Raw genomic sequence first — 10,000 nt, 5'->3', positions numbered from 1 at the left:
CTGTCTGTCTGTCTGTCTGTCTGTCTGTCTGTCTGTCTGTCTCTTCGTAGTTCATGTGTTTCGTGTCAGTATAGCTGTCTTCTCGTCCATTTCTGTCTGTCTGTCTGTCTCATTCTGTCTCGCTGTCTCTCTGTCTGTCTGTTTATCTCTTTTTGTCTCTCCCAACCTAACCTAACCTGTCTTAACTTCATCTGACTTACTACTACTACTACTACTACTACTACTACTACTACTACTACTACTACTACTACTACTACTACTACTACTACTACTACTACTACTACTACTACTACAACATCAACAACAACAACAACAACAACAACAACACCAACAACAACTACCAACACCACCACCACCATCACCACCACCACGACCTTATTTTAAACTCTTACCAAACTTGAACCCCACACCAACACATACCTCACTCCCCTCTCACTCCCCTCTCACTCCCCCTCTACTCCCCTCGCCCTGCCCCCACAAAGGCCTGGTGAGCGAGGGTAGGGCGGCACGAAGGAGGTGATGCGGTGACTAGGAGGAAAGTGAAGGAAGGAGAACGAATGACAAGGAGGAGGAAAAGAAGATAAGTAGGACGTAAGGAGGAGGAGGAGGAGGAGGAGGAGGAGGAGGAGGAGGAGGAGGGAAAGAAGATGATGGGGATAAGGAGAGGGAGGGGAGAGAAAATGACGTAGAAAGAAGTAGGACGGAAAGGAAGGAAAGAGAGGAAAATGAAAAGAGGACAAATTTGATAAGGAAAAAAATGATGAGAGAGAGAGAGAGAGAGAGAGAGAGAGAGAGAGAGAGAGAGAGAGAGAGGGGAATATACCTTCATTAATTGGGTGGGTCGGCGCCCCCCATAAGATCTGCTGAGGAAGACGGGGCCGTGGGGAGCAAGATCCTTCTAATACACTCCTGAAGGAACCCCCGAAGGTGCGATTATCCTGAAGGAGGCGGCGAAGGAGTGAAGGAAGAAGTGAAGGAATTTCTCTTCTTCTCCCCTCTCTCCTTTCCCTCTTCTTCCCATTTCCATTCCTCTCTTTTACTCCTTTCTTTCTCCTCTTCTTCTTTTCCATTTCTATCTTTCATCTTCCTTTCTCTCTTTCCCTTTTTTCTTTTCCATTTCCATCTCTATTGCTCTCTTTCTCTTTCCCCTCTTCTTTTCCATTTCCATCTCTTTCCTTCTCCCCTCTCCCCTTCCCCTTTTCTTCCTTTTTATTTACATTCCTCTTCCTCCATTTCTTCTTCACTTCCTCTCCTTCCTTTTACTTACATTCTCATTTTTCTCCCCTCTTCTTGTTTTCCCTCTTCTTTACCATTTATATCCCTCATCTTCTACTCCCCTCTCTTTCCCCTCTTCTTCTTTTCCTTCTATTTCCTTCCTTGCATTTCCTTCTTATCAGAGGGGAAAAATAGTTCATGAATGCATAATAATCTGTAATGAGAGAAGAGAAAAACTGTCAAATTTCTCTACATGTCTTGTGGAAATGAGCTTGTGATTCCTTTAAGGGGAAAAAACATGAATGATATTGTGAGGTAAATTCTCTCTCTCTCTCTCTCTCTCTCTCTCTCTCTCTCTCTCTCTCTCTCTCTCTCTGTCTCTGTCTCTGATTATTGTGTGTTTCAGTGATTTAGTGTCAGTGTTACAGTTAGTTCTAGTAGTAGTAGTAGTAGTAGTAGTAGTAGTAGTAGTAGTAGTAGTAGTAGTAGTAGACTGTGAAACTCCCTGCCTGCTTCTGTATTTCCACCTTCTTATGACTTCACATTTAAGAGGCAAATTTCAAGACCTTTATCCAGATTTTTGGCTCTCAATATTTTTAGTGGACTGGCAACCAAGTGGGCCATTTCTTTTGATTTTTTTTGTTGCTCTTGGTCTTAAAAAATAACAAACTCTACTACAAACACAAAAACACAAGAAAACCAACATTTTATTCACTACAGCCTGTTACAAGTAGACTGCCAGACTGGAACTCCCTGCCTGCTTCTGTATCTCCACCTTCCTGTGACTTGACATTTAAAAGGCAGATTTCAAGACATTTATCCCTTTTTTTACTAACTCTCGGACCTGCAAGGGAACTGGCAATCAAGTGGGACATATTTTTTTCACATTTTTGTTGTTCTTTGCCAGATTTCCTCTCTTACGTAAAGAAATAAGGTTTGGGAGCATAATTTGTGAGTTAATGATCATAGCTACACCTTGATGGTCCTTGTGCTACCTGTGGGCGCCTTAATTACTTTACCTGAGTTTCCCCTCTCTCTCTCTCTCTCCCTCTCCCTCTTTCCCTCTCTTCCTTCATCACCCACCCTCACACAAGTCATCACCTGTACCCTAATTATTCTACAGGTACATAACACACAGGTACTCCATATGCGTGTCTCCCTCCCTAACACCTGTCTCTCTCTTCCACAGGTAGGAGATGTGCCAGGTGTACCTCTGTTACCTGGTCACCTGTGGAAAGAGATGATTACAGGTAGATGTCTAATGTTTTCTTCTCTTTCTCCCTTATTGTGGTCATTGTTTCCTCCTCCTCCTCCTCCTCCTCCTCCTCCTCCTCCTCCTCCTCCTCCTCCTCCTCCTCCTCCTCCTCCTACATGCGGAACAATGACAGTAAGCAAACATAACTGGTTGCCTTTGTTTGAGAGAGAGAGAGAGAGAGAGAGAGAGAGAGAGAGAGAGAGAGAGAGAGAGAGAGAGAGAGAGAGAGAGAGAGAGAAGAGAGAGAAGAAGGTATTTCTCTCTCTCTCTCTCTCTCTCTCTCTCTCTCTCTCTCTCTCTCTCTCTCTCTCTCTCTCTTCACCACAGTTCAACTTCATAAGACCTTCTTCCTTCCTTCCTTCTTTCCTTCCTTCCTTCCTTCCTTCCTTCCTTCCTTCCTTCCTTCCTTCCTTCCTTCCTTCCTTCCTTCCTTCCTTCCTTCCTTCCTTCCTTCCTTCCTTCCTTCCTTCTCCTCCCTCCCTCCTTCTTGCCATGTTTAGAAAGATGTCAGTTGTAAATGGACAGGTAGAGGCGCTCACTAGGCAGGAAGGAATGTATTTCTTTGATTTGTAGCACCACTTCTGTTCGGACAAAACTTTGTATGCTCGTGATGGCTTACACCTTAACTGTGTGGGGAAAGCGAGGTTAGGTAGAGTTTAGGTGAATGTTTAGCTGACATACCTCGCCCCCCAAAGATAGGACAAGGGAGCACAGCTGAGGAGGACACAGATAGAGTAGCCAGTGACGAGGTAGTTGCCAATGTAACTGACAACGACCAAACAGCTCCCGAAAAAGAGGAACAACCTAGCGTAGATAGGCAGGAAGAGACAGGAGAGTCGTCATCGGTGCCAGTGACAAACGAGCAAGAAACAAAAGAGGAGGATTTTCACTAAGCGAATCGCGTAACGGACCAGCTGAAAAGCATAAGAAAACCTTGAAAGGCCTAACCTTATTTTACACAAATGCTAGAAGTATAATTAAAAAGAGATGAACTCGTAGCATATGCAAGGTCGGAAAATCCTGATATAATAAGTATAACAGAGACATGGCTGAACACCTGTGATAAACACTTAATCTCCGAGGCTAACATTCCTGGCTACAATATGTTTATTAATTGTAGAATAAACAAAAGAGGAGGTGGAGTAATGATGTATATAAGAAATAGCATAAGTGCCATTGAAATCAATAAAGAAAACAGATCAGCCTACGAATCGGTATATGTCAAACTGAAAATAAATAAAAAACACATAATAGTCGCGACTATATACCGCCCTCCTAAAATGACGCCTGACAATGACGAAATATTATATAACGAAATTGAAACAATACTGAAAACAAAACGTCCATTATATGTGGAGATTTTAACCTACCACACATTAACTGGAAAATTTTAACATCCGATAACGAGGGATCCAGATTACTCAACGTGGTGAGAAAGTTATACCTTTCTCAATTTGTAAGAGAACCCACACTAGACAATAACATCTTAGATATCGTATTAGCCTCAGACGCTGATTTGATAAATACCTGTGAAGTGGGTGAAGTTTTAGCTAACAGCGATCATAAAATTATACGATGTAATATTAACTGCGAGGTAGACATAAAAGAAAACGCACTTTTAGTCCCAAACTATAAGAAAGGTAACACGCTAAGACTTAAATTAGAATTACAAAGAATTAATTGGCAAACAGTCTTCGCAAACAAAGACATGGAGCAGATGTGTTCAGCCTTTACTAACATTCTCCTTGAAACAGAAAGTAAATGGATTCCACAAGTTAGAAAACGAATAAATAGCACAAAAAATCCCCAATGGATGACACACACTATAAAACACATCATCGCCAGGAAAAAGAGCTTATATGCTAAATATAAACGAACTAAATCTGATAACCGATTACAGCAATTATATTACCACCAAAAGATGTTGCGAGAGAGAGATAAGGAAGTCGAAGCGCAATCTCGAAATAAATATATCAAGGCAAGCAAAACAAATCCTAAAAGTTTTTCCAATACATTCGTAGTAAAAAGACTGTCAAAGAAAAAATTGGGCCGATAAAGATAATAATAACACACTTGTGAGTGATAGTAAAGCCATGGCAACAATCCTAAATAACTTTTTCACAGCGTGTTTATCACAGAAGACTTTTCGACCTTGCCAACCGCGATCAACATGTATAGAGGATCTGAAAATGAAAAGCTGATAATAGACGAAATTAGCGAAGACGATATAGCCAAACACCTGCGCAACCTTGACCCCAATAAGAGCACAGGGGCTGATAGATTATCAACGAGGCTATTAAGAGAATGTCAAGAACAGCTGGTGTTACCTCTTAAATTACTTTATAATAGATCGTTGCAGGAAAGAAAAGTACCAAGTCACTGGAAATGCGCTAATGTCACGCCAATATTCAAGAAGGGCAACAAAAGTGATGCTGGTAATTATAGGCCCATCAGTCTCACCTCGGTAGTTATAAAAATTCTAGAAAAATAATTAGAGACAAAATTATTTCCTTTCTAGACAGCCACAAATTGATATTAGACTCACAACATGGTTTCAGGAACAACAGATCATGCCTAACGAATCTCCTAGAATTTTTCAATGACATATTCTCTAATTATGATGACAGAGCTCCATCCGACATAATTTATCTTGACTTCAGGAAAGCTTTTGATACAGTCCCACACAAACGTCTCTTAATTAAACTGAAAGCCCACGGGATGGGAGAGCAGTTGTGTGGATGGATTGATAGTTGGCTAACTAATAGAAAGCAAAGAGTTGTTATTAACGGAGAAGCTTCCGACTGGCTTCAAGTTACGAGTGGTGTTCCCCAGGGTTCAGTTTTGGGTCCATTACTTTTTGATATACATAAATGACTTAGACTGCGGCATCGTATCAAAAATATCAAAATTCGCAGACGACACTAAACTAGGTAGCAAAGTATGCACAAGAGACGATTGTGATGCCATCCAGCGGGATTTAGACAACCTTAGTAGTTGGAGCGATAAATGGCTATTAAATTTTAATACAGATAAGTGCAAAGTAATGCACATCGGCCTAAACAATGTGAAAAATAATTACAAATTACATGGACGTAACTTAATTAAAGTCACTGAAGAAAAGGACCTGGGAGTACTCATAACAAATGACTTAAAATGTGCTGCACAGTGTTCGGCCGCTAGTCGTAAAGCTAACACTGTTTTAGGATTTATCGCGTAATTTTGATTATAAAACACCTGAAGTCATAACGCGTCTTTATACATCATTAGTGAGACCACATTTGGAATACGCGGTTCAGTTCTGGTCTCCATGTTATCAAAAGACATTAATAAATTAGAGAGCGTTCAAAGACGAGCAACGAAACTAATCCCCGGAATACGTGGCCTGTCATATGAAGAACGTCTCAAAAGACTAGACATGTTCTCCTCAGAGATCGTCGCATCCGAGGTGACCTCATTCAAACGTTTAAAATACTTAAAAATATAGATAAGATCGACTATGAAAATCTTTTTGAGCTTTCGCAATCAGTAACGAGAAATAACGGCTTGAAGCTTAAAGGACAGCGATTTAATACTGATTTGCGAAGAAACTTTTTTAACGTAAGACTAGTTGAACACTGGAACAAGCTGCCAGCGTCCGTCGTCCAAGTTAACACGGTAGCTACGTTCAAAAGTAAATTAGACAAGTTTTATAAAGAAAATGGTTTCCGATAATTTTTTTTTCTTTTAGCGATAGTAGTAGTTACACTAGATATCTCTTGTTCTTAGCGATAGTAGTAATAGTTACAGTAGTACTCTCTTTTTTTCCCATCTCTCCTGTGTAAATATGTCCTTTTCAGCAGTCGGGGTGTATTTTTCGTCTTATTTCTTGCCGGGTGACGCCGGAGGGAGTGGTGGGTGGGGAGGAGCTTCATCTGTTCTATCCTTACCTCCTACTAAGTATGTAGCTTCTGTACATGTAGTTTAGTAAACGAGTGACCTCGTCATAGGACGCAAGGCCTCCTGTCACTCGTCTTTCCTATGTATTCTTATGTATTCCTCCTCCTCCTCCTCCTCCTCCTCCTCCTCCTCCTCCTCCTCCTCCTCCTCTTCCTCTTGTGACGTCATTATTCACGGAAGATTAAGATTACATAACAATTGGGACTTTTTGTCTTAGTTTAGATTGTGCTCTCTCTCTCTCTCTCTCTCTCTCTCTCTCTCTCTCTCTCTCTCTCTCTCTCTCTCTCTCTCTCTCTCTCTCTCTCTCTCTCTCTCTCTCTCTCTCTCTCTCTCTCTCTCTCTCTCTCTCTCTCTCTCTCTCTCTCTCTCTCTGGCACTCTTCTCTCCAACTCTCCCTCTCCCTCTCTCTCCCCCTCTCCCCCCTCTCCCTCTCCCTTACCTACTCTTCAACTAATACGAGAGTTTCGCCTGTGACTGACTACCTGTCGGCACCTCCACTAATTATGTGTGTGTGTGTGTGTGTGTGTGTGTGTGTGTGTGTGTGTGTGTGTGTGTGTGTGTGTGTGTGTGTGTGTTTGAAAAGTATCAAATCTTCGTATTTTTTTATATATATTTTTTTTTCGTTTTTCTTTTCTTTTATGTGAATGTTTTTTTCTTTGTTTGTTGTTGTTTATTCTGTTTATTGTGGTGTTTTGCATGTGGGTGTTGTTCAATTTGGGTGTTGCTGTGAGTGTCTCTCCTCGTTGTGGGACGGTTAGGTTAGGTTAGGTTAGGTAAGGGAAGGGAAGGTTAGGTTGGGTTGAGATGGGTTGGGTTAGGTTAGGTTAGGTAAAGATAGGTAAGGTTAGGTAGGGATAGGTAAGGTTAGGTTAGGTTAGGTAAGGTAAGGTAAGGTCAGGTTACGTTTGGTTAGGTTAGGTTAGGTTAGGTTAGGTTAGGTTAGGTTAGGTTAGGTTAGGTTAGGTTAGGTTAGGTTAGGTTAGGTTAGGTTAGGTTAGGTTAGGTTAGGTTAAGTTAGATTACCAAACATTTCTCTTTCTCTCTCTAATTCTTCCTTTTCATCCCTTCTCTCCATCCTTCCTTCCCTTCCTCCTTTCATCCTTCCCATCTATCCCTCCTTTGTTCCTTTTGGTTTCTCTTCCTTTCATCCTTTCTTCCCTCCTTCCCTCCATCTCTCTCTTTCTCTCTGTCTCTCCCAGCGTCATTTAATCCTTTACCTCCTTCCTCCCTCTCTCCTCCTGCTTCTCTCCCTCCTCTTCTTCCCTCCCTTCTCTCTCCCTTCCTCCATCCCTTCCTTTATCCCTCCCTCCTTCCTTCCCTCCCTCCCCCCCTCTCTCCTTCCCTCCATCCCTCTATCCATTCCTCTTATCTCTCTCTTCCGCCCTCCCTCCCTCCCTCCGTCCCTCCCTCTCACTTAATGACGTCATGAATGCATAGATGAAACTTGATAACCAATTTAAAGGATGCACGAAAGGGTTAAAAGGGTTATCTCTCTCTCTCTCTCTCTCTCTCTCTCTCTCTCTCTCTCTCTCTCTCTCTCTCTCTCTCTCTCTCTCTCTCTGTCTGTCTGTGTGGTAAGTTTTTTGGAAGAGCTAATGAAGAAATTGTAAGGTACAGAGAGAGAGAGAGAGAGAGAGAGAGAGAGAGAGAGAGAGAGAGAGAGAGAGAGAGAGAGAGAGAGAGAGATAACCCTTTTAACCCTTTCGTGCATCCTTTAAATTAGTTATCAAGTTTCATCTAAGAAGGAGAGGAAGAAAAAGAGATGAGAGAGATGCAGGAGAGGAAGATAGATAGATGGAAAGGAAGAAGTAGGAAGAAGAAAAGGAGGAGATACAGAATTAATATGAAAAAGAACATTACAAAAAAATAAATAAATAAAGTTATGAAAGGAAGGAGGAAGAAGAGAAGAAAGAAAAGAGAGGAGAGACAAGATAATGAAACTGGAATTAGAGAAAGTATAAGAAAAATAATAAATATGAAAAAAATTAGAGCAAGTGAATATTCTGACACCTTGATTTTCACCGATGACACGATACACTGATACGTTGATACACTGAGGCTAAGGTGAGGGCGGGAAAATAAATCAGAAAAAAAGAGCAAAGCAGGTGAATATTCTGACACCTTGATTTTCACCGATGACACGATACGCTGATACACTGATACGCTGAGGTTAAGGTGGGGCGGAAAATAAAAATAAATATGGAAAAAGATCAAAGCAGGTGAATATTCTGACACCTACGACACACTGATACGTTGATACACTGATGTTAAGATGAGGATGAGTAAATAAAAATAAATTAAAAACTGGTGAATATTTTGAGACCTACCACTTAATTACCACCGATGACACGATACACATTGATACACATTGATACATTGATACACTGAAGTTAAAATGAGGGTGAGAAAATAAAAATAAATAAGAAAGATAAACTAGGTGAATATTTCGACACCTACTTAATTACCACCAATGACACGATACACATTGATACTCACTGATACGTTGATACACTGAGAAAATAAAGATGAGGGAAAATAGAAAAAAACATGAATATTCTGACACCTACTTAATTACCACCAATGACACGACACACTGATACACTGATACACTGACACGTTGATACATTGATACGATGATACACTGAGGTTAAGGTGAGGGTGAGAAAAGGCGCTTTTTTTCACTGACACACGCAAACATCGCCCTTGAGACACGACACTTGTTTTGCATAATGTCATTTGTATCGTTTCATCCCCTCAGGTAAGACAGGTGAGGTGTGTCACGTTGCCCTTGGTTATTACTACAGTGTTTCCCCTCATTTTTCCCCTCAGATTATAGGAATGGTGATATATGAGGGAAAAATTATGTTCTGGTGTTTTCCCCTCTTTTTTTCCCCTCAGATTGTAGGAATAGTGATATGTGAGGGGAAAAATTGTGTTCTGGTGTTTTCCCCTCTTTTTCCTCCCCTCAGATTGTAGGAATGGTAATATATGAGGGGAAAATTATGTTCTGGTGTTTTCCCCTCTTTTTCCTCCCCTCAGATTGTTGGAATGGTGATATATGAGGGGAAAATTGTGTTCTTGTGTTTTCCCCTCTTTTTCCTCCCCTCAGATTGTAGGAATGGTGATATATGAGGGGAAAATTGTGTTCTGGTGTTTTCCCCTCTTTTTTTCCCCTCAGATTGTAGGAATGGTGATATATGAGGGGAAAAATTGTGTTCTGGTGTTTTCCCCTCTTTTTTTCCCCTCAGATTGTAGGAAGGGTGATATATGAGGGGAAAATTGTGTTCTACCATAGTTTTTCCTCTTTTTCCCCTCAAATTATAGGAATGGTAACATCTGAGGGGAAAAACTGTTCTACTGGTTTCTAATACAATTGGTCTTAATATGAGGGGAAATTTTAGGTTTTCCCCTCAGTCAGATTGTAGAAAGGTATTATACAAGGGGATATAATCGTGTTCTCCTGTTTTCCCCTCTTTATCCCCTCAGTCATGATGGAGGGGTGAGGGGAGTAGTGGGAATAAAGGAAGGAATAGATAAACATGATAATAACGAATGATCAATGGTGAAGTGAAGGGAATGAGGGGAAAAGTGAGG

The 10,000-nt window shown here is 41.0% G+C and overlaps 1 protein-coding gene across 3 annotated transcripts in view; it reads left to right on the top strand.

Annotated features, from left to right (window-relative positions):
• Window positions 1–10,000, top strand: part of LOC123510942 — a 239,031-nt gene that overhangs the window by 178,906 nt on the left and 50,125 nt on the right. The window lies entirely within an intron of this gene.

This window comes from Portunus trituberculatus, chromosome 30 (genome assembly GCF_017591435.1).
Source record: "Portunus trituberculatus isolate SZX2019 chromosome 30, ASM1759143v1, whole genome shotgun sequence".
Taxonomy (NCBI): Eukaryota; Metazoa; Arthropoda; class Malacostraca; order Decapoda; family Portunidae; genus Portunus; species Portunus trituberculatus.
The sequence above is the reverse complement of the archived record's forward strand: the minus strand, read 5'-3'. Positions and strand labels throughout refer to the sequence as shown.